Here is a 25825-nt window from a genome sequence, read left to right as displayed (position 1 = left end):
TGGAACAAAATCAAGCCGAAATTGATTTGTAAAAGGTCCCCCCATCCTCCTCCCCTCTTCTTCATCGGTCGACAATTCTCCCCGAAAACACAGTAGCGTTTTTGCCCACCGCTTTAACCAAGTATATATGCACTACGGAAGATTTTATACTGCTTCTATTCTACAGAAGAATAATCGCGTCTTCTTCAGTGAAGATAATCAACCGATTTACATATAAATTAAGACCAACTTATTGCGAAAAGGAAAACAAATAGATAAACACATAGAAACCGAAAAATATCCATCGTCGTCACCTGATGATGTCAGTGTGACCAGAAAGAATCGATACCACCACGACAACAGAGCGTGTGTGCGCGAGTCTACTTCAGACAATCAACCAGGTTACTGCTGCGAACAGTGCAAGGTTCGACTTGCTATAGTCGTACTCGTAACCAATAACATTAAAACGAAACCAAAAATTTGTTTCATTACTTAAAAAAAAAAAAAAAAAAAAAAGTGGTAGGGGTCAAAAGGAAATTAGATTGATTAAAATATTTTGATTTCAATCTTCATAAAAAAAAAAATTATCAGTAATCATAACTATTACCGACATAAATTATTTCAAAAGGAAATATTGTTTGAGAAAATTAGTCAAAGACGGTTTATTTTTATTTATCTACTCATTTGTGATATATGTGCGTCATTATATATATATATATATATATATATATATATATATATATATATATAGAGAGAGAGAGAGAGAGAGAGAGAGAGAGAGAGAGAGATGTTTTGCTATTGTGGCCTTTTGGCCAAGATCAAAGTGTAGTATCTGTTCTTCAGATGCGGCACTTCCATTTCTCGTTCTCTTTCAGTGGAGGAGAAATCCTTCACGACTGAGACAATTTTTATTTTTGTACCTTTTCTCCACGTTAAAAAAACGACCCTGGTGTTTAACTCTGTCCCGTGGGGAGGCATTGTAAATAGGGGCACTGGATTGCCAATGTTTTGATCTGTAGTTATTAATAATTAAGATATCTTCAGGTGAAAAGTCTGCCTTTTCATTTAGGTGTTCATATTTAAAAAAAAAAAAAAAAAAAAAAAAAAATGAACACCTGAACTAAAAGACAGACTTTTCGCCTGAAGATTAATAACTACAGATCGAAACATTGGCATGCCAGTGTAGCGAATCGTATACATGTCTGTACGAATAAAGATTAATATAAATAGCTCTATTTACTAATCAGCACTATTATATAATCCCAGTGGAAATTCTCTGGATTTTTATCCTACGAATACATTTTCAACCTGAACTATATATAAGCAGGAGTTCTAAGCCTTTAAAGTTTGAGTAAATATTGATTCTGAACAAAGCGGTCATCTTTGTTTAGTAATGTAAACAAAATAGCTACCACGCTCAGAATCGATATTCACGCGAACTTCAAAGTTCGATTAAATATCATATTTTAGGACTTTTTTTTTTTTTTTTTTTACTATAGCCACAAATCAAAAAGTGAAATAAATAAATGCATAACAAATAAATGTTATCAAAAAGATAAATTACTCTTCTACCTACCTGGATAAGTTTCTTTTGTGTTTTAACTTATTTAAAAGCGTTTATTTACTTTGAAACGAAGATAGTGTCGTCTGTTGAGTTAGAACAAAAACGGCGGTTTTGTTATAGCTACCTGGACTCAATAATTGCTAAAAAATAGACAAACAAAATATTGCTAGAACATTACATTTTTGCACAATTAGTGAAATTTATTGGATAGGTTTCTACCAATATTTTGTTTAATTTTCGATTTTTGAGCGTTTATAGTAATAATATGTACTAATAAATAAATATATGTGTACATACATACATACATAATATGCAGTAATAAATAGTGATATTTACATCGCAAAATAAAACAAGTTTAAGCCTCTTAAAATCAATTTTAGAATTTCCGTGATTATAGTTCTTAGGAAAATTCAGTTGTAAAAAGCGACATTCCTCTGAAGGTTGAAGGATCAATCCTCAATGTTGGCAACCTAAAATACAACAGCACATTACTTAGGACCTAATAACTGACAGAACGAAAGCATACTACTCCCATAAATTAAATAAAGTTTTTTTTTGTTTTTTTTTACATGGGGGGGGGGGGTCACCACTTATCAAGGCCCGAAGGCCACTCAGGGATAAGGGTTATTGCGTGTACAGTAATCAATGAGATAGTATTGTAGTAATCATTAGTATTGGGGGTTTTGATAGAGTGTCTTACTTAAGGGGGCGGTTTGTCAGGAGTTTGTTTATGTTGGACTTGAAGACGTCCAAGTTGTAGTCAGGTGGGAAACAGGCAAGCGGCAGAGAGTTCCACTGGCGTGCAGTTCTAAGAAAGAAGCTTTGCTCATGGAATCTACGTTTGGATTTAGGCACAGATATAGAGTAGGGAAAATTATTGACAGTAGTTGCAGCCAGCCGGGTGTTTATCATGAAAGATCGGCGAGGGGGGATGAGGGATTGGAGCTCAGACGAGCACCTGCCATGGAAATAACGATAAAACAAAGACAGGCTTGCAACGTCTCTTCTGTGGGAGAGAGGTTGCAGGGAAGAGAAAAGGGCATCCCCCACTAAACCACGAAGTCTATTTTGTACTCTGTCAAGGCAGAATAGGCTAGCAGCTCCTGCCCAGATGTGGCAGCAGTACTCCATCCTTGGACGTACTTGGCTTTTATATAGATAGAGAATTGCATTAGTAGTGAGATATCTTCTGGAGCGGTAGAAGGATCCCACCATTTTCCCAGCATCCCTGGCAACAGATTTTATGTACGTGTTCCATTTCAGATCAGGAGTAAAGGTCAAACCCAGAAGCTTGTCAAAACATGGAGCCTCCCCAAGACGAGAGCCATCCATTTCAATTGATGCCAGATGGGGATCAGAGCGTTGATGTAAAGATAGAAGCTTGGTTTTGGATGCATTAAAAGTGACCAGCTACCTCTTCCCCCATTGTACCACACGCTCAAGATCAGAGGAGAGAGAAATTCCATGCAGATTTTTGAGTGCAACAAAAATATTCCTAAGTTTAAGAAACACCTGAAGAAGGTCAGACGGTTGCATCGACTGAAACGTTGTGAAAATGACACTCAAAATGAGAACTTTGACCAGAAGAATTCAAATCTTTACTCCTATAAATTCGTTTTTCATTTGTGTCTATTCACATTAAAAACTCTTTTGTATTTATTTAAAAAGAAAATACAATTCTCTTATCTATGGGTTGTGGAATTGCATTCACTAGCAAGAGATCCAACTAATTTGCATATTCTTTTAAACATTCATTTTAATTAATTCTCTATTAGTTGCTTCGGTTTTCTAATGGGATAATCATCTTTAGTTAACTATTACGTGTAATTATATTCATGCAGGTATTCTACATGATTTATACTTGCATAATATTTTCGTAAAAAGTTTATATCAAACACAAAATTGTTTCCATATATATTTATATATACGTATATATTTTTGTTAAACAAAATTTGCCTACCAAACTCCCCATAGAGGTTTTGGTCTACAGACATGAAACCTCATATATAAGGTATTTGAATCCATGCAAAACTTTATATTTGGGATTTAGTCCGGAAAAATCGGTGCAAAAGTGTGAAAATTAAAAAAAAAAAAAAAAAATGAAATTGGCCAGGTGAAGGCCGAACAGTGGCATTACGAATGCATGACGTAGTAGCTATTGGTTCATGTTTTAACTTTTAGCCTTGCAGTAAACATGTTTTCATAGCACAGTCATTGATGGCAGAGGCAAAATAAACCGAGGGCTGAACGTTTTGGTTTCGATTTTCGGTGGTGGCGCACAAGTTTTTTTTTTTTTTAATACTTTTTAAATCATTACTATATATTGCATCCAATCTATCTAGAAAAGTGAAAATGTCTGTCTGTCTTTTCTCTATAGTAGTTAAGGAAGACTATTATACAGAAAGGCATTACTTTACATATTCACACTTTTTAATATATACATATGCACATAACCTTCTGAACAGTACATAGGGCCCGAGCAAAGCCGGGCGGAACTGCTAGTAATACAGAAAACCATTTGTTTCATGGTTTAATATGCCCAACATATTTTACACTCTGTTCCAATTTTTATTTTATTTTATTAAACTGTAGTCGGAATAATCCAAACAATACAAATTATCAATCTCAAATATCCAGAAACATAAAAATAGAGTTTTCTTTTGGCAATAAGATGAACATCGGTCATCTGACGGGGGTCGGAAAAAAATGGCTGATGGAACATTACAAATGACCTATTAGTGCCACATAACGTTACATCAGTCCAGACTTTATTCTTGGACTACAGTTATGAATCAAAATATTTGCAAGTTCAAATAATGTTTTAATTTGAAATTAAAGTAAATCCAACGAATCTCTTCGCTTAACCCCAAAACAGTCTTGCACTTTAAAGACAAAAATATAAATAATGGGGGGGGAGGGGGTTCTCTCTGTAGATAAAAACAATGTGCTCGTCACCAGAACCTTATTACGTGGTATACTTATCTCCAACAACATGTTTTTTTTTATACTGATCTCTATTGCCTAATTATCTTAACCCTTTAAGTGCTTAAACGTAATTTTGGTTTTGGTGTACTTTTTCATCTCTGAATATTACGAAACAAGAAATACTTTTTTATGTGGGCATAGAGAGCTTTGCAAAGCATAATGATAGCACAATTAGTCACTAGTTTATGACGATTCAAAGTTTGTTGGAAATTAGAAAAATTGCCGTTTTGTATGCTTTGATCTAGAAGCCATTTTCATTCTTGTTTCATTTTCGTTCAGTCGAAATTCCCAGAAATCAAGGGCCCACTACCTGGGGCTAACACTTGAACTCTATATGAGATGCATAGATAATCGAATGCTCCATTAAAGTTCTGTAGATCTCAAACACAGAGTTAGTAAAGAAGTTGAGAACATAACCTTTCTTTCCTCAATTGGCCATTTTAATATGTTGCAGTATATCTTTCTTTTTTAGTCTCTTGGTTTTATAGATTCCAGGAAAAGAATTCATCTCGTCTGGTGGAGTATCCAGCTTCGTGTTGTTACTTGAAGTAACCTAGACGATTATTATCATTGTTGTTATTCGAAATCTAGATGCTTAGATGCTAAAAATGCAATACAAAAATATTGTTGGTGAAAACGAGATATTTAAATACGGTTTGAGGTTTGGGAAAATGGAATGTTAGCTAAAATATGTATCAGGAATCTTAACTTGGAATTTTAGATACAAACAGGATTTGCAGTTTTCATAAATAACGATGGGATTACGTGACAAAGACGAGGTGACTGTTTTTTTTTTTGTTTTTGTTTTTTTCGGTGCTACATAGCATTAATTAGTAGTCGCGTATTCAGAGAGTTAAACAAAGATAGTTTTATATATATACGAACGAACAGACCAGTTAGTTGTGTTGTTACTTGAAGTAACATCACTTGGGAATCTTTTTGTTGAACTCAAAAACTAGTATGATTCAGCCATACCGAAATCTTATTTGGGCTGTGAATACTACATAATGTTGAATATTTGGCCAGTGTTTACTTTGAGGGAAAAGCATCCTCATACCAGGTTGTTCACCAAACAAAATATTGGCAGAAATTCACTTCATACGTCTCACGAAGTGTCGCAGTGACACTTATTGGGTGGATTTCTACCAGTATTTTGTTTATTTTGAGACATTTAAGCCATTACTGACACTCCGAAGATGACATGCTCTTGTCCACTATGATAATTGTTGGGTTAGGGTTACCAACTCGGCATTGCTTTCTTTTTTCTTTTAAACTGAATAAAAAGCTTCAAAATACGTTGAAGCGCACAAACTCATAGTTGCGTAACTTATCCTGCCTTTGGTAATATTTATTTATTATATATTTGAATTTTTGACCCCCCCCCCTTTTTTTTCGCTCGTTGGCTTCTCTGCTAGATATCTCAATCACAGGAACATACATCATGAAGATTATTTTTATATTTTTTCCTTTTTTTTTATAGGTGGAAGGAGGGGGTTATTAACTAGCGCCGGGATTTCACTATATTAACCCTATTTTCGCACACTAAACTGGGTTTGTGATATCTAGGAAATTAATAATTTTAATAGCGTCATTAAGCAGCAAGAATGGTTACACTAGTTTTCAATTCAGCCAACATTCAAAAACTTAACCCGTGAAATCTCAACTGCTTGTCAAGAGGAACTTGCCACGCGCCGCATGGAATATCAATTAGAAATATTTGCTCAGCTTCAAAGGCCTGTCTAACACTTCAAACCTGAATAGAATTAATATAGAAAAAAACACGCACGCACTAATAAGCGTATTATTATTTTTTCCCAAGATAATATCAAGAAATATTATTAGAAAAGCAACGTTGAATTTGTTAAGAATAATTGGCCTCTAAGTTGTCCATTTAAAGTACACTAGTAAAAATAAAAGACCTCAAGTCCTAGTACGTCCTAAAATGGAGTACTGCTGCCACATCTGGACAGGGGCTGCTTGGTGTTCCCTATCCTGCCTCGATAGAGTTCAAAATTGGCTTTGACACCTAGTAGGTGATGCAGTTTTTTCTTCTCTACAGCCTCTTCCCCACAGAAGAGACGTCACAAGGCTTTCTCTGTTCTATCGTTATTTTCGTGGCAAATGCTTGTCTGAACTCCACTCTATGCTACCCCCTTACGAAACTTTCACAAAAATACTCAACTAGCTACAAACATTATCAGCAATTTCTTTGCTCTCTATCTGTGCCTAAATATAAACGCAGATTCCACAAACAAAGGTTTCTGAGAACTATCCGTCTGAGGAACACAGTTCCATTGGCCTGCTTCCCAACCGACTACAGTATGGTAGCCTTTAAGTCTAATACAAACAAATTCTTGTTGAAGAGTCCCCTTAAATAATCAAATTATACCCAACTTACACCATTAACAATTACTACACTATCACATTCATTCATTAATTCTTATCCCCAAATGATCTTTGGGCCTTGATAAATGGTGACTCTCTTGTAAAAAAAAATGAAGAGGAAGGTAAAATTACTTCAAGTCAAACCAAATCCCAAAAGAAACCCCACCACCAGCGTTCAATCCCCTGGACTCCAAACAGGCTAGCCAAAAAGTAAACCTCTCAAGGCAGAAATAAGGCAGGAAGAGGTTACAAGGCTGGCTGACAAAAGTTTACCTCTTGTTATATTTGTAGTAAACAGTGCTCAATATCTGTTATAGAGCTTATGTATCCAAGTTTGTAGGAATGGAGGTCAATAGCACATTCTAATTCTGCTTTTGAATACTAGTGTATGTCTAGAAAAAATGGGAATACATAATTTCTAGGGACACAGACACAGACACACACAGAGGAACTTGAATGCCTATGAAGAGAATTTGAATACTTATTAGACACTCCAGGAGTGTCTAAGGTCTCTTTGTGCAAGGGTTTGTCAGGACAACTTGGTGTGAGGATATTTTCCCTATAAGCAAACCCTAACTAAATATTCAAAATCACATAGTATTCGTGGTCCAAAGAAGATCTCCTTAGTATGGCTAATCCACACTGGTTTTTTACAAGGAATGGTGCACCAAGTGATGTTATCTCAAGTATCAGCACGAAGCTGGAGAATTCACCATGGATAAATTCTTATTCTGGAATCCAGCAAAACGAAGAAACCAAAAAGATATTACCGTATTAAAGTGGTCAATTTGGAGAGAGGAAAAGTATTAACTCAGTGTTTGAAAGATAAAGAAAACTTTAATGCAATATTTGAATATCTTTGTATTTCGTGTAGAGATCAACTGTTAGCCCCAGAAAGGGAGCCCCACCCCCTCTTTGGTTTGCGAGAACTTTGAAGTAAAATGAAACAAAAAAGTTATATAATTTCATTATATATAATCAGCCTTTAGCTAAAAATCCAAAAAATACACTTCGTTAAACTTTGCTGACTAACCTCTTAAGATTATTCACACGATAATATATGAGGCAGATTCGCCCGAGCTCACCCAAGAAGTGTTTCACAGTTGACAGCTCTTGGCATGTTTAAGCATAATTTTGAAATAAGAATACATGTACACTTTGAAATAAATCTACTCGCATTACAATATCAGTAGTAGCAGCAGCAGCATTGTTAATAGTAGAGTATTCGAGTTACCCAAAAGAGAAAATATAATAGCACAGGTGTTATAAGAGATCATTAACAGATAGCATTTCGATGACAAAGTACAACACAAGAGCAGAAACTAATCGGGGGGGGGGGGACCTCCTCGAAAAAAAAATTTTTTTTTTTTTTTTTAAAGCAATATGTAAGAACATTAAAATAAATCATTCTCCTCAGCATTCAGTTTTGGTATTTTAGATGCTGCCTGTATCCCAGACTCGGCTGTTCTCTATGCAGTCCAATCCAAAGTGGTGTGGAGATGGGAAGGGGTCAGACATTTAATCATATTGAAACCATATCTTTTCTATATAAATAAATCAGTAGATGTGTTTGTGTGAAAATATTTAACTGATAAACTCTTAGACTACTGATCACTTTGTTTATGTAAATTGTTTTAAAAACTCCAATGCGTGGTTATTGAAAAAAAGTGCGAACAAACAAATGGACAAACGAGAGTGATTTACTGGATCCAATCCTTCTTTTGTGTGGGGACCAGAAAAAAAAAAAAAAAAAAAAATCACACAACTTTTGTTTGACACCTTATGTAACTTGTCTAGAAAATTCTGACGATATAGCATATCCTTATTCTGCATAAGTATCAATTAAAAAAATTTTTTTTTTTAATATTTGAAAAGAATGTTTAATTCTTTACAAAATTAGAATATAAATAATATTTAGTAAATATGTATTATGGATGAAAGTAGATCTATAGGGCCAGAGTCAGACATTTTGAAATTTCAGGAGTCAGGTAGTTGAGGCATAAACTCCACAGCTCTAATAAAATCATGAAATGAGCATAATCCAGGCTAAATCCTAAAAAGATTAAGAAAAAATAAACTAAATAAAAATCAAAATATTAAAAAGTTGCAGATCAATTAGATTAAATTCAAGGACAATCAATTTTTTTTAATCAAATAAAAATATTGAAAAAATAAAAATGAAAAGAAAATATTTTTAAAAAAGTAAAAAATACAATAGATTCTTTTTTTATTATTAAAAAAAATCCTATCTCTAACATTAAAAAGGCTTAACAATGATTTTCTGATTTTCGTAATATCTCAGGATTATGCATCGATAATATGGAATTTCAAGGATTTTGAGTGTTGCAGTCTCAAATAAATGCATAGAAATAAAAAATAAGTTAAAATAAATCAACAGAGAAGCTAAAAGAAAAAAGAAAAAGAAAGACTTGGAAAGAAAAAAAAAAAAAGTGGAATTTGGTTATTATTTATGAAAGAAAATTCCCCCAAGAGATTTGGAGCGAACTGTGGTTTTACCATTGAAGAATTCTCCAATGACTGACAATTTGAAAAGGGATTTTCCAGAAAGGTTTTAAAAAGTAGATAATAAAACCAAAAACAGAGTCTGCAACACTGGAATGCGGATGAGTTCCGATTTTGTTTAATAGCTGAAGAGACAATTATTTTAAAAAGAGAGTTAAAATTCTTGAGAGTAACACAATATTGCTAGTATTATTTGGACTCTTCAGACTACTGTTCTCATCTTGAGTGTTATTTTCACAACGTTTCGGCCAATGAAAGCTCCGATCTTCTTCAGGTGTATCTCATTGAACTCTGGAATCTTCCTTGTTGAACTTGTAGATCTGCACAAAATTTTGACTGGAACCCTTTATTTAATCCACTGGGATAGCATGCTCTTATTCTGCCAGCAATGATTGAGTAGAAGTCCTAAGTAATTCCCAATTGTATTCGCAGTCATGGTTGACAATACACGAACATGCTACCTCCCCCACCATGTGGATTAAATCAAGGCTTCCTTTCAAAATTCTGTGCAGATTCCAGAATTCCAACAAGATACACCTCAAGTCAGAGATTACAACGTTGTGAAAATAACACTCAAGATGAGAACAGTAGTCCGAAGAATCCAAATAATATGAATAATCAATCCTTATTTTCAAAATTCAGAAACATAACACAAGATAGCTAGTAGAGATAGCATTTATCTCCTTCCCACTGCAAAGAGAAGTGACAAGGTCCGAAGTATGATTTTTTTTTTTTTTAAAGTGCCCAACAGGTAAAGCAATTTGGCCTAAAAAAAAAAAAAAAAAAAAAAAAAAAAAATGCCTGAGCAGGACAATCGGTCCTGGGTATTATTAAACGATTAGAAATAAACTAACCCCTTCTCAAAGAGCAAAAAAAAAAAAAAAAGTTTGGAAAAGGGAGTAGTTATGCAGAATATGGACCCTGCTAAAATAACATTTAGAAGCCCATTCTTAACATGTGGAGTGGAGGGCATGTTGAAACTATTCTGTACTTTCTCCTAATAATTTAATAAACAAAAGATACCGTAAAAATTGAATTTAATTTGAAAATCCTATCTAAAAAGAAATAGTATGGTCCATATTCTGCATAAGTACCGAAAGGTAGACCGCCTAGGACTGCACAGAGTTATAACTTAGCATGACAGAAAAAAAAGATCACCTATTTCAAATAGACAAGAATCTGTTGGACTGATTGCTGAAGACGTATCCTCGTTTTGGCATGAAAATCTCTGCTCCCCGACTTAAATTTGCAAATTTATGAACGAAACATGTATCTAGTATCTTCAACTTGGTATGTTAGTAGAGATTAGTAAGAGATCTTTTATATGCTCATATAATGACGGCATCCAACATCCATGAATATAGACGACCTGTAAACAAAAGTTTCACTGATCAACTTTATTCTACTATGTTTATATATATAAGTTAGTTATGTGTATATATATGTTAGATATGTGTATATGCTCATAATTTTGCATATAGTAGATAACAATAAATATTCCACAAATTTGAGTTTCTTTGAAGTATTTTAAAGGATATTTAGGATAATATAGATACAAAGAGAGATGAAAGACATTAGAAAACTAAGCTCCAACTCCTGTCCCATCGCCGCAATGTTGCATCATTGTGCCTGTTTTACAAATATTTTTCGGGAATGTGTTCTGATGAACTCGTTACACTTGTACCCCCTCGACAAACCCGTTTAGCAATGAGATCTCACCCCTTCACTGTTGATGTCCCTAAATGCCAGAAAGCTTTCAATTCTAATAGTTTCTTCCCTCAAACAGCCAGACTTTGGAATTACCTTTCTGCTGCCCTGACTGTACTGATATGCGGATAGCAGTGAAGGAGTTAGATTCTGTTGCTTGTCAAGTTAGTCAGAGGTATGTATATTAAGTAGGCACAAGTGGTATAAGTTCAGAGATACTCTAGCCTGCAAAAAACGACTCAACAGTAGGGGTGTCTCAAACTAAAAGTGTTTCAGGAGATCTGTAGATGGTCGATATAAATGTTCATCAACATTTTAATAAAAAATAAAAAGTGAAAAAATGTTTTTTTTTTCTCCAAAAAAAAAAAAAAAACGCAAAAATTGAAAGGGTGCCAATAATTTCGGCTTTAACTATATATTAGCTGGCTCTGCCAACTCACTATCTCTTCAAAGTTTGGTACTTGAAATACTTGAAGCCAACATTTTAAATAAACATTTCATTCATAAGTTTCTTCTTCATTCACATAAATAGCTAAACATTAACATTTTGATACAAATTTAGTCATCTTTTAAATAGGATTGTAAGCAAATAAAAATTAAAAAAAAAAAATCAATTTGCCGGGCGACAATGTGTGGGGAAGGGTGTGTTCTTACAATTTAGAAACGGATAGCAACTGTTGAAAATCAAGTTAAGTCCCAAAAGGCCAGAAAAGAACATTTAAACACAAATGCTAAACCTTTTGTCTACAAGATCAAAACAACCATTAATTTTTTTTTTAAAATGCGGCATAGCTAACAAGAAGGAAGAGAGAAAGCAAGCCAATCACCCCTCCCCTATGCCTCGGCTGAACCATGTTAGCTTTGAGCCAAGATCACAGAGTAGTATCTGTTCTAATGCTGCACTTCACCTTTTCTGTCAACGGTCAGTAGAAGAGAAATTCTTCCTGACTGAGACAATTTTTATTTTTGTTTCTATCCAGGGTGTCCCTTCCCCACATTAAAAACCAACCTTGTGTCTAACTCTGCCCTCGTGGGGAGACAAGTAAATAGGAACCATGTTAGCTTGATTTCAGAAAAGTTTGGTTTTTTTTATTATGTTATCAGTTTTCTATCATTTTAATTAATTATTAATATTGATGAGACTATTGTGTGTGTATATATATATATATATTATATATATTAGCGTCCAAAATCAAGGGACAACATTTTTAAAACCTAATATTTGTTAGAAATAACGATGAAAATCTGACATTTTGACAACTGGTAGTCGTTATCATCCATAATAACATACTAAAATTTGAATCATTTGCAAAGGATAGAAAAAGAATTATATCAATTATTTATTTTCCAAATAGGAACATCCAAAATAAGGGACAAAATTGAGAAACTTGAATTCTGTATGATTGGCACAACATGATCTTGAACAATGTTTTTATAGATCTGCGCGTTTACACGAGTTTGTAACCGGAAAAGAGGCGTTGTACCTTGGCTAGAAAACATTCCAAATACCATGACGCTTCTGCCCCCAAACTTGACAGTTTTCTTAGTACACTTTGCACTTAATCTTTCACCAATGCGTCTCTTTACGTTGTTTTCTCCCATTTCCAAATAAATTAAACTTGCTTTCATCACTGAAAAATACTTTTGCCCAATATTCATATGTCCAAATTACATACCTGTTTGCAAACTCTAATCTCTTCTTATTCTTCGAACTAACAAGTGGTTTCTTTCCTGGGGTTCGATTAAACAGCCCTATTTCTTGCAATCATCTAGAAACAGTCTGTCTTGACACATGAGGTACTATTCATAACCCTTTTAATGTCTGTGCAAGACATAAAACGGTCCGTTAATGACATACGCTGCATTATCCGATCTTCTCTTGCCAAAGTTTTGCGAAGTCTGCCGGTTTTAAAAGCACTAACTATTTTGCCAGTATCATTGTAGGACTTAACAACCCTTGGAACGTTGGAACGTTTCACTTTCTCTGAAATCTCTAATGGTGTGCTTTTCCTTGTGTAGCTTCATAATAGCTCCTCTTACAGAGTAATCAAGTTTTTGGCGTTTTGCCATGGTGCCGGCTGATGCAACGTTTACAAATGACTAAGTAAGACTTATTCTGTAGAGAAAATAAAAAAAATTGAATATAGCATATGGTTTACATGGTTTTTCTCAATCTTGTCCCTTACTTTTGGACGTTCCTATTTTGAAAAAAAAAAAAAATGATTGTAATAATTCTTTTTCTATCCTTTGCAAATGATTCAAATTTTAGCATGTTATTATAGATGATAACGACTACCAGTTGCCAAAATTTCAGCTTTTCACATTTGTTATTTCTAACAAATATTAGGTTTTAAAATTTTGTCCTTTAGTTTTGGACGTTACTGTATAACTATTTTTCAAACACTGTTATTCATTTGTAATTTTATTGTCATTATATCGTGTGTGTGTATATATATTTATATATAAATACAAATGAATAACATTATAGACCGTTTGAAAAATAGTTATATATACATATAACAAGGACAATAAATTTACAAATGAATAACAAAATAAATTGTTTGAAAAATAATTATGCAAATCAGGACATTCTAATGAGTCTTTCGATTGTTTGTACTACAGCACTTCAAAATATGTTGTATTATTGATTCAAATAGAGTAGATATTTAAATATTGACTTAGAGAGAGCAGAAAGTGGATCTTGTGCTTGCTTACAACAGCCTCATCACTCGTTTCTCTTATGTTGTCCTTTAGTCCTCACATTTCACAAGTGATGTTTCTGACAAAAGGGAAAGAATTGCTATTTTCTAGTTTGGAATCTATCCATCTAACACTTATCGTTGGCTTGTTTTAGACCTTGAGTTACCCCCCCCCCTCTCTATCTGTGCCTAAATCTAAACATAAATTCCATGAACAAAGTTTCTTTCATATAACTGTCCGCCTGCAAAACTTTGTTCTGCTGGCTTGCTTTCCAGCCAGCTACAATATGGTCGTCTTTAAGTCCAGTGTAAACAAGTTCTTGTTGAGTTGTCCTCTTAAATAATTCATTTCCACCACTATCGCTACGCCGTTGTCCTGGTGGCCACCATACACTCATGAACCTTTATCCTCGAGTGGCCTTCAGGTCTTGATAAGTGGTGACTCCCTTGTTTAAAAAAAAAAAAAAAAACTTACATCAAGTGATATCATACCTTATCTGAAGCGATTTCCATAAAAAAATAATACTAGCCCATTTTGGTGGTAATATATAAGTGATAAAAGAAAAAAATTAAAAGAAAAAAAAACTTTTGCATAAGATTTTACAGATAAAAAAACAAGTCTCTTTGAATGCTTACAGTTCTTTTGACTGTAGGTATGCATGACAAATCTTAAAATAAACAGTGTCAATTAATTCTTCTCCTTTGTGTAACAGTATTCACCGGACGTCTGTTCAACTAGTTTCACACACTGCATTGCTCTCATTGCTCTGCTCTGACCTTGAGGACTGGAAGGATCAGCTTTTGATATTTATTCATTTACTTGCAGACTGTTACCCTCATCTTCATAGTTGTTTCATGACGTTTCGGTCTTCGTCAGGTGGTTAATCACGACGGGATAGGAAAGCTGAGTCTTAACTGTATCCTCAGTAATTACTGCCTTCCATAGTTGTTGTCGTCTCACCAAGTAGTCCTCTGGCCGGCTTTGGGTAGGATTGAAACTGCTATCTTCGGACAATTTTCACCTGGAACCGTAGCGCTTCACCGCTTTTATCCACTGAAGGATTATCATTTTATTTATCATGCATGTGTTACAATGGCTGAAATGTTTTGAAAGATGGGAATAGTTGTTTCAATAATGCAAATTAAATCCATCTTCATCTCAAAAAAATCCCGAAACATCACAAAAGATATATAGTGGGGCAGGTTATCTCAATATTCTATAAGAATCTTTCACTTGGTGATACAAGCACCAAAATTGGCACAAATGATGTTCAGAACATACATTCTAAGAAAAGAACGTTGGCCATCAGAAAATTCAAGATGGCTGCAGAAGCAAACCTGAAAAATGTCAATTTTGGCGCTTGTATCACCAAGTGAAAGATTATTTCAGCAATCTGTCCCACTTATATTATTTTATTGATAATTTGGATTATTTAAACTACTATTCTCATCTTTGTTCATTTGAAAATATTTCAGCCGATGTAACCCTTAAGCCTTTGTTGTAGCCTACTAGACCGGTAATAATCGAGACAAACACAGTCGTATTTTTTGTTTTTATGGGGGACGGGGGGGGGTACCACTTATCAAGGCTCATAGGCCATTCTAGTTAACAAATAGTATATTAGCAAAAATATGTCACAGAAGTACACGTCATGATTCTAGGGCTATAACTGTCATTAATTACTATCCAATAACGTTGAATGTTTATCAGAGTATTTACATTTGAATTACAGAGTGGCAGGTGGTAGAATAAAATTGGTATTCCCAAATATGGCTAAATGATGTACCTATTTACTATGCCTCCCCACGGGACAGAGTTAGACACCAGGGTCGTTTTTTAACGTGGAGAAAAGGTACAAAAATAAAAATTGTCTCAGTCGTGAAGGATTTCTCCTCCACCGAAAGAGAACAAGAAATAGAAGTGCAGCATCTGAAGAACAGATACTACACTTTGATCTTGTCCCGAAGGCCAATGGTGGTTAAAAACATTCGCCTCCACCCATAAAAAAAAAAAAAAAAAAAAAAAAAAAGTAGATAAAAAAGCTCGGTATTAATGCACGTATGTTACCGTGCTGAAATAACATTATCATTTTTTGTAATTATTCTGTACTTTCACCTAACAATTTAATAAAAAAAAAAAAAAAAAAAAAGATATTGTAAAACTTGAATTTCACTTGAAAATACTTTTTTTTTTTTTTAAATAGCACGGTAACATAAGTGCATAAGCACCAAAAACTCTTTAAAAAAAAATTATGACCTTTTGAACTTATTCTTATGGAAACCGCTTCAGACAAGGCATGACGTCACTAGATGTAAGGAACTAATATGAAAAAATAATGACCAAGTTGCATAATAACTGTTGTAGCCTTGCATTAGTCAAAACAAACACAGTTGTAGGTAATAAAAAGCATATCAGCAAAAGTATGTTACAGAAGTGCACTTCATGATTCTGGAGCCATAACTGCTACAAATCACTACGCAATAAGGTGCTAAATGTCAATATATTTATACTTTCTGAATAAGCCCACTATTTCTGAAATAGGTATACCCGTTTACCTCATAATACCTTCATGTACATCGTTTTCAACTTGATAATCTTTATGTAAAACTCAAAGAGTTTATACAAATGTTCACCCTGAACCCTTTATTTAATGCATGGTGATAGATTCTCCATCAGCCATGACTTAATTTTTTTGTTTTTTTTTGTTAGTTATTATCGCCTATGGTAAGGATTGAACTTTTAATCTCCAAAAAATTGTTATTTAAAACTGATTATGAAGCAATGTCTTTAATCATTTTGACTGAATGCAGGTGCATCGGTTGAAATCTGAAAATAACCAAAATGAATATAGTGATATAGATCTTACAACGTTTAGCCAATCGCCATTCCAACAATGGACACTATAAAGATGTGGACCCTGCTAGTCAGGAGTTTCAAATGAGACTTCACCGAGTCTAACCGGGTCCGCAGCTGACCACCTTGATATTTTCTCTAGCTACAAAAAGAGGGTTGGGTGGTAAGATTGTCTTTGTTAGTCAGCTTTGATTTAGGGTGCCGCAGAATATTGCATCAGAGCAGATTTGGAGGGATAGCATAACAATCAATGATTTATATGGAGAACTGAGTAAAATAATAACAGTGATCAAAGAAAAGGTTAAGGTTTATTGAGCATATGTGAAGGTTTATTGAGCATATGTGAAGGAGGGAGCAAGAATTGGAATACCAACTACTGATGTCGGAATCCAAACAGGGAAAGCCGGCAATTACATTAGCGATTACAAAACTAACACCTTTCATTCATTAATCCTTATTCTCGAGTGGCCTTCAGGTCTTGATAAGTAGTGACTCCCTTGTAAAAAAAAAAAAAAAAAAAAAATTACGTATGTGGACCAGTTAAGAAATAATATTTTGTTGATGGAAGAATTGAAAAAACACAGTCGAAGACCGTGAAATATGAGAGATTCCAGTTTCTTTCCTAGAACTGTCCGCCTGCAATTCTAGCAAAATTCGAGCAAAAATATTGTATGGAATTTAGCATAAATAGCTCTTTGAATGTCTAATGTATCATGACGAAAGGGTGCAACATAAAGATACTACTACTGCAAATAATAACGTTAATACACTTATAGTGTACAAATTGTTTGCATTAAATTTGTCATAAAGAGCTCTTCGGATGCTGAATATAAGACAATTAAGAATATTGATTGTGATGCTTAAATGAAATCCAACTTTCTCTTTCAGCATTTGTACTAATGAGTCACCATTTATCAAGACTTGAAAACCAGTCAAGGATAAGGGTTGATAGATTTGTCAGGTGGACAGTAAGATAAACACCTTGAGGATTGGAAATAATGGTTAAAACTGAGCAAAATTTGATTATCTGAGAGGACGGCTCTGCAAGTACTTGTTAACATTGGACTTGAAAACGACCATGTTGTAGTCAGCTGGAAAGCAGCTCTGCTATTATGTTCTAAAGATGAATAGTTCTTGTAAAAAAACTGCTCCTGCAACTTCCATTAAGGTCTAATTTTTTAAAGAGGGAGCATATATTGGAACTCAGTTGAGTAGCTGTCATGAAAATAATACTAAAGTTGAGAAAGGCTATCAACGTTTCAGATGTGAGAAAGAGGCTACAGGAAAGAGAAGAGTATACCCTCCACTAGATTTCAAAATCGATTTTGTATTCTGAGTAAAAGGTGTTCAAAGTAAGAAGGTTAAGATTTATTGGGCAGATGTGGAGGAGATGAAAGCAAGAGTTGGTATGACAACTATTGATGTGTTGGAACCAAAGCAGGGAAAAGGGAAAGAGGGTGACTAGCAATTACATATGTGATGGATGGATGCCTCCATTCAGTCTTAAAAGACAATGAATGCCCTTGTAAGGATAGCTGCGTGTGTTATTGTAAGGCAAAGCTTGCACAATCCTGAATCCAGTGGTAAGGAGAAGTTCAGGATGACTGGAAACAATGCAGAGATAAGTAGAGTACACATAGCACATGGAATTCCCAAATGGTCACTCACTTTAGTGCTGACCAGGTTTAACGTTGCTTAATTCGCTGATCTTGGGGGAGAGGAGGATCGGTGTGTCAAAGTTATGTGATTATGTGAACTAAATAAAAAATGACTATGACTAAGAAATGAACTAGTTAAGAAATGATTATGTCAACTAGTTAAGAAATGATTATGTCAGCTAGTTAAGAAATGATTATGTCAGCTAGTTAAGAAATGATTATGTCAGCTAGTTAAGAAATGATTAGGTCAGCTAGTTAAGAAATGATTAGGTCAGCTAGTTAAGAAATGATTAGGTCAGCTAGTTAAGAAATGATTAGGTCAGCTAGTTAAGAAATGATTAGGTCAGCTAGTTAAGAAATGATTAGGTCAGCTAGTTAAGAAATGATTAGGTCAGCTAGTTAAGAAATGATTAGGTCAGCTAGTTAAGAAATGATTATGTCAGCTAGTTAAGAAATGATTATGTCAACTAGTTAAGAAATGATTATGTCAACTAGTTAAGAAATGATTATGTCAGCTAGTTAAGAAATGATTATGTCAGCTAGTTAAGAAATGATTATGTCAGTTAGTTAAGAAATGATTATGTCAGCTAGTTAAGAAATGATTATGTCAGCTAGTTAAGAAATGATTATGTCAGCTAGTTAAGAAATGATTATGTCAACTAGTTAAGAAATGATTATGTCAACTAGTTAAGAAATGATTATGTCAACTAGTTAAGAAATGATTATGTCAACTAGTTAAGAAATGATTATGTCAGCTAGTTAAGAAATGATTATGTCAGCTAGTTAAGAAATGATTAGGTCAACTAGTTAAGAAATGATTAGGTCAACTAGTTAAGAAATGATTAGGTCAGCTAGTTAAGAAATGATTATGTCAGCTAGTTAAGAAATGATTATGTCAGCTAGTTAAGAAATGATTATGTCAACTAGTTAAGAAATGATTATGTCAGCTAGTTAAGAAATGATTAGGTCAGCTAGTTAAGAAATGATTATGTCAGCTAGTTAAGAAATGATTATGTCAGCTAGTTAAGAAATGATTATGTCAGCTAGTTAAGAAATGATTATGTCAACTAGTTAAGAAATGATTATGTCAACTAGTTAAGAAATGATTATGTCAACTAGTTAAGAAATGATTATGTCAGCTAGTTAAGAAATGATTATGTCAGCTAGTTAAGAAATGATTATGTCAGCTAGTTAAGAAATGATTATGTCAGCTAGTTAAGAAATGATTATGTCAACTAGTTAAGAAATGATTATGTCAACTAGTTAAGAAATGATTATGTCAACTAGTTAAGAAATGATTATGTCAACTAGTTAAGAAATGATTATGTCAACTAGTTAAGAAATGATTATGTCAACAAGTTAAGAAATGATTATGTCAACTAGTTCAGAAATGATTATGTCAGCTAGTTAAGAAATGATTATGTCAACTAGTTAAGAAATGATTATGTCAACTAGTTAAGAAATGATTATGTCAACTAGTTAAGAAATGATTATGTCAACTAGTTAAGAAATGATTATGTCAGCTAGTTAAGAAATGATTATGTCAGCTAGTTAAGAAATGATTATGTCAGCTAGTTAAGAAATGATTATGTCAGCTAGTTAAGAAATGATTATGTCAACTAGTTAAGAAATGATTATGTCAACTAGTTAAGAAATGATTATGTCAACTAGTTAAGAAATGATTATGTCAGCTAGTTAAGAAATGATTATGTCAGCTAGTTAAGAAATGATTATGTCAGCTAGTTAAGAAATGATTATGTCAGCTAGTTAAGAAATGATTATGTCAGCTAGTTAAGAAATGATTAGGTCAACTAGTTAAGAAATGATTATGTCAACTAGTTAAGAAATGATTAGATCAACTAGTTAAGAAATGATTAGGTCAACTAGTTAAGAAATGATTAGGTCAACTAGTTAAGAAATGATTAGGTCAACTAGTTAAGAAATGATTAGGTCAACTAGTTAAGAAATGATTAGGTCAACTAGTTAAGAAATGATTAGGTCAACTAGTTAAGAAATGATTAGGTCGGCTAGTTAAGAAATGATTAGGTCAGCTAGTTAAGAAATGATTATGTCAGCTAGTTAAGAAATGATTATGTCAACTAGTTAAGAAATGATTATGTCAGCTAGTTAAGAAATGATTATGTCAGCTAGTTAAGAAATGATTAGGTCAGCTAGTTAAGAAATGATTATGTCAGCTAGTTAAGAAATGATTATGTCAACTAGTTAAGAAATGATTATGTCAACTAGTTAAGAAATGATTATGTCAGCTAGTTAAGAAATGATTATGTCAGCTAGTTAAGAAATGATTATGTCAGCTAGTTAAGAAATGATTATGTCAGCTAGTTAAGAAATGATTATGTCAGCTAGTTAAGAAATGATTATGTCAGCTAGTTAAGAAATGATTATGTCAGCTAGTTAAGAAATGATTATGTCAGCTAGTTAAGAAATGATTATGTCAGCTAGTTAAGAAATGATTATGTCAGCTAGTTAAGAAATGATTAGGTCAACTAGTTAAGAAATGATTAGGTCAACTAGTTAAGAAATGATTATGTCAACTAGTTAAGAAATGATTAGATCAACTAGTTAAGAAATGATTAGATCAACTAGTTAAGAAATGATTAGGTCAACTAGTTAAGAAATGATTAGGTCAACTAGTTAAGAAATGATTAGGTCAACTAGTTAAGAAATGATTAGGTCAACTAGTTAAGAAATGATTATGTCAGCTAGTTAAGAAATGATTATGTCAGCTAGTTAAGAAATGATTATGTCAGCTAGTTAAGAAATGATTATGTCAACTAGTTAAGAAATGATTATGTCAGCTAGTTAAGAAATGATTATGTCAGCTAGTTAAGAAATGATTATGTCAGCTAGTTAAGAAATGATTATGTCAGCTAGTTAAGAAATGATTATGTCAGCTAGTTAAGAAATGATTATGTCAACTAGTTAAGAAATGATTATGTCAACTAGTTAAGAAATGATTATGTCAACTAGTTAAGAAATGATTATGTCAACTAGTTAAGAAATGATTATGTCAACTAGTTAAGAAATGATTAGGTCAACTAGTTAAGAAATGATTAGGTCAACTAGTTAAGAAATGATTAGGTCAACTAGTTAAGAAATGATTATGTCAACTAGTTAAGAAATGATTATGTCAGCTAGTTAAGAAATGATTATGTCAGCTAGTTAAGAAATGATTATGTCAGCTAGTTAAGAAATGATTATGTCAGCTAGTTAAGAAATGATTATGTCAGCTAGTTAAGAAATAATTATGTCAACTAGTTTGTCAAACAGAAGAACTAAAGAATGTAATTGAAGAGTGTGAAATCTGGAAGATGTTCCAGCAAGCTTGAGATGATTAACTAATTAATTGCTGTAAGAAATAATTAAAATCCATGGAATTATTCTATTCTCTCCATTGAAAACTATTTTTCTCATCTATACCCATTGGTAAATGGATAAAATATTAAACAGTTATATTTTTTAAGTGTTTATAGAAATAGATTCTTTATATAGATTTTTCTCTTCCACTAATCAAACTTCTGACTTTGCTAATTGGGAATACTTCTCTTTGTGGTACAAATGTGGGTGGGGTGGGGAGAATTCTGCCCGGCAAAGAATAAGGAGTCATAATTAGCTGTCTGCAACTATTTGCTTAAAATAACACTTCCAGCAATCAAGCAATATTAAAGACAGGATAAAGAAGGAAGGTAGGGAAGAGGATAATCTCCCTAAACAGTTCTTTCTAAAAGTGAAAAAAAATAGCAGATAAAAAGGGGGCAAAACTCCAAAGAAATGGCAATGGAAGATAGAAAAATAAAGCCAATCAATCAGTGATCCATGCGATTAAGACGCCCCTACCCCCAAACAAAAAACACTCAGCTTATAACACTTAATGAAACCGATTATACAAGTTAGTTTTCAAGTTTAATAATTCATATGACTTTTTTTCTTTTTTTTTTTTTTTTAAATTCCTCCAATAAGATGAAGAAACGGTTATGGATGATTGCATGCCAAGCACTCTTTCACCCACAATCATTAATAATTCTTAAGTTAACAGTGAAAATCCGTTGAAATCCAAAAGGCATGTGAACAACTAGACAACATTAATCTGAACTCATCAGAAATGCACTAGACTGAAATGGCATTGGTATGCCAATAGTCATAAAAGCTTAAAACGTCAGCGCATTGAGATATGATTCTTTAGAATAACGCCCTCATAAATAAAATAGGAAAAAGAAAATTTATAAAAGAAAAAAAAAATATTTTTTTCAAATAGTTCGATTTTCTGCATGATTATGCCAACAGTCAAATTCTAAGAATTTGTGCATGTGAACTTTCGTGCATTCACTGCCACAGGCTGTAAGCATCCAATCGTTGTCTTCATCTGAATTCGGTGCTTAATTTCGACATTGGCCATAGCATCAATCATGCGGTTGAAACAAAAGGATTTTTCCTCTACAAATAAAATCACTGCACAAATGTAAGAAAAGTTTTATTTTAAGGGGTTACAATGATACTTGGTGTATTTACAGAACGACAGACTTGGACTCACAACACAGAGCCGAATTAATAAAAAAGACAATCCTCAGGATTTTACGTTGCGAGTTAAACAGTCGCATTTGCGAATTATTTTTTCCAAGTGGTGACTAGAAATGATAAAATGCTTATCTTTTAACGATTTGTGTTTTTTTTTTTGTTTTTTTCATGGACAATCTATCAAAGCTCATTGTTAAGTGAAAAATGTTTTTCCAATCTTTACATTTTTTTTTTTTTAATAAAACGAGCAAAGTCAAATTACTTAATAGAACAATATACTCTTTTTTTTAACGAAGGCTGTTAAAAAAAAAAAAACATCTGAAGAAATTCGAATGTTTATACCTTCAAGCCTTATGTTGTGAGTGAAACAGTCGCACTTACGAGTGTTTTTGAAAGTGACGACTAAAAATAATAGGATACTTATCTTTTGGGGATTGTTTTTTTTTTTTTTTTTTTCATTTTTTTTACCAACAATCTACCAAAGCTAATTACTGAGTGACAAATGTCTGTTCAACGTTTCTTTTTTTTATATAATGAAACGAAAGTCCAATTATTTAAACAATAAAGGTTTATTAGAACAATATATTTTTTATGTTAACAAGGGCTGAAGAAAAAAAAAAAACATTTGAAGGAATTCGAATGGTTATACCTTCAAGTTTTAACATAAAATTCGGTGTATATTTAGAATTACACTCATTTAATAAAAAAAAAAAAAAAATCTTTATGATGTACGTACTCATCATGGAACAAATATGTCATATTCCAAAAATTACGTGGGTTTGACTAGTAACTTTTCTATTTAGCTAGTAAACGAAAATATTTAGTTGTCAACTAAAAGATAAATTTGTTCATAGAGCCCTGGTATTTCAGTTTGGGATCCAGAGTTTCCTCTTTTTCTCAGAACAATAGAGAGATCCAACTGGTTTCCTTCTGTTAGATTATAAATAAACAAGAAAATTGATGATGAAAATAAATATTGAATAAATAAAAATATTAATCACATATTTAAACAAAGAGCCAAAATAAAAAAATAATCTCCAACTTTCTCTATTAATCTGCTCTTTTAACTCCCCCCCCCTTGCCAAGTAGCGTTTTAAAATGGCAAGAAATTTATTTATCAATTGATTTCCTACGCAATCATGGATATTGTATACTTTCATGAATTTTTTTTTTTTTTTTTTTTTGGGGGGGGGGGTCCATTCACACCTCAGATATCGGATCTTTCTTTCTGAATGTTAGGGAGTATAATTTCATTATTTAATCTTTTACTTTTGTTGAAAATGCCTTTTAATTTACAAAAATGTTTATTTTTTTCAAATTTATACTAACTAGTAATACATTTTTTTTTGCTGATTGTTATGAAAAGAGACTATGTTTTGAAAATTCATGGGTTAAGGATTATTCTTTATTTGGATTCCTTGTTTGAATATTTGATAGATTAATAAATATTGTAATTTATTCAATTTTATTATTCATCATCAATTTTCATATTTGTCAGTTGCTCTATCTAGTATATTAAGCCTTCTTATTATCTAAATATTTTCTAATACAAAGATATTTATCATTGTAATTATATATGTGTGTGTGTGTGGATAATGGGCTAACTCACAAAAGTGTAACTCCTGGGACTGAGGAGGCTCTTCTATAACGTCAAAAACGAACAATAGTTTGGTGGATATTTATATTAATAATTTGTTATAAAAACCTTTCTCACTAGGGGAAAGTTCTATCTTCTTTGTTACTTGTAATTAAGAGACCTGAGAAGAGGATCATGAAGGAAGTATTTTTTTTGCAACTTCGCTTCAAGCCAGCTATGCACGATCTTAAATGATTTTCTTTTTGCAACATATATATATATATATATATATATATATATATATATATATATATATATCACTTTGACCACACTGCAAGATCATTAGAGATTCTTCAGCTGCTAATCTATGGACATAAAAACTGACTAACTATAGGGCTCGTCTGGAAAGAGCTTTTACAAAGTCTCAAATGGCTCGTAATCACAGCATGGAACCTCAACCTGAAAGTGGCAATCGCTTTTGTAAGTGAAACAAATCACATTTTGGGTGGGCAAACCCTGAGCCAGATACTTTACTCTCTTACAGACCGGTCGTTTGCACTAGCACAAAACATAGCATTATGCATATAATTTGGTATGCATTTTTGAAAACCAAACTTATTTTATTTAAACTGTACTTTTTTTATATAATGTAAGCATTAGTTGTGAGTCACTACTAATAAAAAAAAGGTGTAGAGTAATCAAAAAAATTTTTTTAAAAAAACAAAAACAAAAAAACTTTGATTTATGTTTTTGTTTCTTTTTAATGAACGCAGTTTATATGGGATTTTCGTGTATTTTCACTAAAAGCAAAACATTGGAGAATCTAAGTAAAAACAAGGTTGTCCCAAAAGATTAATAGGAATGGAAGATTGTATGAAGCCATGTTTTATCTTACAGTGCCACCTGGACAGTAGACTGAAAGAGAGAGAGAGAGAGAGAGAGAGAGAGAGAGAGAGAGAGAGAGAGAGAGAGAGAGAGAAATAGAAGCCACATATGTACTAATGAGGAGAGAATGGAAAATTAAAAGACATTTAATGACTTACAGAAAAAGAGCATTCCCAGAATAACAGAAGAAAATGAGTGTGTATATATATATATATATATAAACTACACATGTATATAATCAAATAACATAATTAACACTGTAAGGCAGGTCAAATACTGTAATCAGGGACCAGAAAAACATCACACCATAACCTGAAAAAAACTTATCCTAGGGCCACACACACACGTAAATATATGACCCCTTTTGATGGGAGAATGGTTTCATGATGAACCATTAGTTTTAATGCCCTGCCTCAAAAAGTGATAAAGCCTGGGAGGATAGCCTTATGACAACACAGGACAAATACTACACTA

General features: G+C 33.0%; 1 protein-coding gene across 22 annotated transcripts in view; it reads right to left on the bottom strand.

Annotated features, from left to right (window-relative positions):
• LOC145249568 (uncharacterized) overlaps nucleotides 1–25825 on the bottom strand; it is a 585438-nt gene that overhangs the window by 453178 nt on the left and 106435 nt on the right. For 3 of the 22 annotated variants that reach the window (XM_080111251.1, XM_080111259.1, XM_080111269.1), the window contains exon 1: nucleotides 1–391. This exon is cut by the window's left edge and continues 300 nt beyond it. The exons of the other annotated variants lie outside the window; for them this stretch is intronic. The gene's annotated coding sequence lies outside the window, so the exon portion shown is untranslated. Of the gene's footprint in view, nucleotides 392–25825 lie in introns of those variants that run through there. 22 annotated transcript variants of the gene reach the window in all.

The sequence above is a fragment of the Euprymna scolopes genome, chromosome 28 (assembly GCF_053919585.1).
Source record: "Euprymna scolopes isolate OS-2025 chromosome 28, ASM5391958v1, whole genome shotgun sequence".
NCBI classification, from domain to species: domain Eukaryota; kingdom Metazoa; phylum Mollusca; class Cephalopoda; order Sepiida; family Sepiolidae; genus Euprymna; species Euprymna scolopes.
The sequence above is the reverse complement of the archived record's forward strand: the minus strand, read 5'-3'. Positions and strand labels throughout refer to the sequence as shown.